Source organism: Cryptotermes secundus, unplaced genomic scaffold, assembly GCF_002891405.2.
Source record: "Cryptotermes secundus unplaced genomic scaffold, Csec_1.0 scaffold957, whole genome shotgun sequence".
Lineage (NCBI taxonomy): Eukaryota > Metazoa > Arthropoda > Insecta > Blattodea > Kalotermitidae > Cryptotermes > Cryptotermes secundus.
The window spans coordinates 47,472-52,101 of NW_019738979.1; positions in this window are offsets into that span (position 1 = coordinate 47,472).

The window sequence follows — 4,630 nt, forward strand, 5'->3', positions numbered from 1 at the left end:
GGTTTAGGCGCCGTGTATTCTTCGTTTTGGCCAAAACGAAGAATACACGGTGCCTAAACCCAGAAGACGACTTTCTTCATAGTCATCACCATGAAAACCTCAAAACTAACAATGTAACTACTTTGTTTGCTCATACTTTCCACCCATGTGGTATTATTTCATATTGGGATTATTTAAATGTAATGTCAAAAAAGAAGTCCTTGATATATATGTTATATGTAGTTGTTGAGTTATCAGTATTGATTGACATTCTGTTATTCATACAACTATAAACAGGTTTCAGCTGTTTTTATATTTCTACCTACTGTCATGATATGGCTGCGCCATAGCTCAAGCAGTTAGTGTGTGCTGTGGCACACATTAAGTTTCCTCAGTATGCCATGTCTTCACATATTGTTGCTTGCTAGAGCTTCTAACATTGAAGATTCCAATGCTTCCATGCACAGGGTTAATGTTGAAACTACCAATAGTGACTGCTGACTCTTGACTGAATATCCTGAGCAGAGCACAGCAGTAACGTGCTGCTGGCTTTCGCCAGCATGGTCATTAGTGGTTTCAGGTCCCATTTGAACCCATGACCATATCCCACTTCCAAGTTCAGTAAGTTGCTGCTGGTTCTTGCCAGCAGAGTCTTTCTTTATTTTGGGCCATGTCAGAACACATTACCAAATTTTTGTTCATACCATGACCGTTTGTGTTTGGAAAGGGGGTCTTCTCTATGATGAGAGAACGGGTTGGTGGTCTTTCCAAGCAGGCATCACATTTGTTGCTCTGTGATATAGCATGAGTGTGCCTACACTCACAAAGTCTCCAGGTAAGAGCAATTGTATTTTATGGACACAATACACACTTCATCACTTTACCACAATGAATAACATTTAGGCAAGATATATACAGGATATGTCAATGAAGGCTTCTGCAACAGATTATGCCTTATTCTATCACCCCGAAATGGCAGTTAAGTCACTTGATTGGTTGTAGGTTCTCCTTTTCTAGTTGATCACACATTTTAGATGACTTCTGCTTGTTCCCTGTTTAATTTGGTTATGTAACCATACATGTAAGAATATTGAAAGACACAAACAGTTTGTGGACTGGTGTGTGCCCGTGAATGTTGCCGATAGCGGAAAGCACTCAGTTCAGCAGGCGGTACAGTTTCAATAGGTAGGTATCTGCCACATACTCTCAGGTGGAACAGGCATGAAGCATTATTAATGTAATTAAGGCTTAATAAAGAATAAGAAACAATTCTTAAATGATCACATATGAATAGAAAATAGGTCCTTAAGTATGTGCCCAGGGCCTCGGCTGCAGCATGACGATATCCAGTCCAGTATATTGCCAGTGCTCTTCATTGGTACCACTGTTGAAAGTTCAAATCTAACAGTTTATTAAATGAGTGAATTCACACTTGCCTACATTGCAGTTATATTGTATACCTGCCTCTGGTGAATTACTATGTACATAAACATGAGTGTGAAAACTAAGAAGTGTGCAACATGGACCACTTTTCTACCCCAAAATTCATCTACTCTTTGTGACTTCTGAAAGGACTTCACTACAAGAGCTTGTGCACTGGGGGTCACAAAAGATTTCGATGTGAAAAAGCATGAAGGTGGTCAAACTATACTTGTAGCTTGTGGAATATGACCTATCAATAACCATTATATTAATTTTGCTTATTTATTTATTTAATGATTTCTTCAGTCACTGAATAATGAATAGGAAAGAATGCATAAGGAAGAAATCATGGCCTAATTATGGTAGATGTGTGCTCAAACTTATGCGAATTTTGAAGACACTGTTGTCTGGTGTGTGACCCAGTGTAGTTTGCTGTTACATTACTGACATTTTGGTGGAACATGCTGCTTCTGCCTTCATGGTAGAAAAGTAGGTTGAATATAGATAAAGGTGTTCCTGATCCAGGAAGGACAACGATGATGAACCTATGATATGGGCGCCAAAAGTGGCATGTGAGACAATGTTGTCTGGCATACTCGTATAAGTGTATTTTATACGTAGCCGTATTTTCATACAGAAATGAAAATAAACTGCAACAAAGAATATTTGTCCTTTGCCAGCAAGGTTTGACTCAACCATTTTCTCTTTGCTTAAAGCTACAGAATGTGCGCATGTCATCTCAAGGCAGCTCACCACATTCAGCTGTCAGTTTATCTCATCATTCTGTTGCCAGACATGTTTATGAGTGTATCTGTTGGCAATGCACACTGTGCTCTTTGTAGCAGCCTTCTATTGCACTCTGGTTGCTGAATTAGTGTTTATTTGCTTGCACATAATTTGTTGTTCTTTTTAAAATATCATAATATGTTTAACCCTGACTTTACAGTAGCGCTCTTGCTACAAAGTAAGAAACAAAGACATTCAAGTATTCAAGTGACGGAAATAGTAGTGGGACTTTCAAGAATGTGGACTGAAAGGTACAGCAAACTTATGAAGGGTTCAGAAACAGTAGTATGCAGAACTTCGTCTGTGAAGCAACATATGAAAAAACTCATAAATACAATACAAAAATAACACACCTTATGAAATTAAAGAAAGAAAGTTGTGAGTACTGAAAGTGTGAAATACTTGTGTTTTTCTGAAAAGGGCAGGAGTGGCTATTTTATGTCTTTTTACATCTATTTATTATTTTCCACTATGAACTTTGTAAAATCAGCTGTGAGAAGCAGACTAACTGATGGCACCCATGCAGCTTGTATAGCCCTAAAAACAATAAAATATATGCCTGATATAAAACAACTGTCAGCCACTGTGTAGTAACAACAGTGTAACTAAAACTGTTTGTACTGTTGTTGCAATAAACTAGCATAAGCTCTATTTCCTGCTTCCTTCATGCACATTTCTTGGCTTTTTCTTCAACTGTGAAGAAAGAGGCGGCATGTTCCTCCAAAATGTCAATTGACTTTCACTGGACTGCATGACATTACATCCAAGAAGCTAGAGCCCTTCATAATCACCAACGCCATAGAATCCTGAATCCAAAGTAGCATAGTAATTTCATCCATGATATGTATACAGTGGCCGTCTTGTAGCGCACTCAATTTCACCTGTTACTTCACATGTTTCGGCAACATAGTGCCATCATCAGGTGCCCTAATTACGCTAATCTATTGCATTGCTTGCCTTTATATGTCTTTATAAAATTATTTAAAAAGTATTTAAATTAACGTAATTAGGGCACCTGATGATGGCACTATGTTGCCGAAACATGTTGTGAAGTAACAGGTGAAACTGAGTGCACTACAAGACGGCCACTGTAAACATATCATGGATGAAAATCAGTGCAACAGGACGCTAAAATACAGCATAGTAATTTAATGTTTTATAACTGTGAATTACAATGACTTTTATATTTCTTTCTTTCAGGATAAGATGCAGTAAAGTTCATGTCAAGTATAAAGAAAATCCAGAAGGATAACATTCCTCCATTCAGTATTTTGTTTGTGCTAAGAATAACTGTGTTATAAAAACATTCTGATCTAAAAAGAAAAAAATGTTAGAACATTCTATTCTTGAAATAAGATAAGATAGAGAATATATATCTTAACCTGTTAAATCTTAACCAATGTAATGTCATGTTTTGGAGATATGTAAAATCGTACATTATCTATTTAAAACAGATCCATCTTATTTACTAAAGAAAAGTATCTATTTTCAAGTTGTTCAGCTGCTTGCCTTGAACTACTGTTATACTACTGGAAAGTTTGAACAGGTTCCATAGTTGGGTGACTGGGAAGTAACAGTTTGTTTGTCGTGATGTGTTGCAGGAGTTATATAAATGTTGCACTACAGGATATTCTTCCTCGCTACTGTCCATGTTTTTAGCCCTGGCCATTCCCAGCAGTATGCAGAGTGGATCTGGTGAAGTCCACTAACTGAGATAAGGACTGTAGGGTGTGTGGGTTAGAGCAGGACCGTATTTACAGTGCATCACCTTCCCTCCTTCGCACAGTGCAGCTGGAACCACTGTCCCATTAACTGTATCTTGCCATCCTCCTTACTAATCACATGCAGCCCATAAGCCAGGTCTAAAAACATGGCATGTAGTAAAAAAGTCATTCCAACTAAAAACATAAATAAATAAAAAGGAAACAATGTGTAATATAATATGCTACATGATGTAATTGGTTGGTGTTTTCCATATCACATTTTTAAGTCTATTGTGATCTAAAGAGGGCACCAGAGTAGCTTGAGTAGACATAGCCTGTAAGGTTATTAAGATATATTAGCAAAGACTTTAATTTTTAAAGTCAGAGACAATAGATCTTTACAAGCATCAATTAGTATTTTTCGATATCAAGATTTGATTTTTTAGGGTCACTAAACTTCCAATGTTTACAAAATATAAACTGAGTAATTAAAGCTTGTCCTTGTCCATTATAGCATGTCACATTTGGTCATATGAGCAGAAAGTTTAAAGAGAAAATATTTTACAAAAACAAGGACTCAGACAATATAGTGTACGCATGAACCAAGCTCACAACATGACGTCATGTAAATTATCATATCTTCCCACTATTTGGTTCTAACTGAAATGTGATTTTGGTAACACTGGGTGCAATGACAAGGCATCAGAGATTTTATTGTTAAGTTTTCCTAAGTCTTGCTG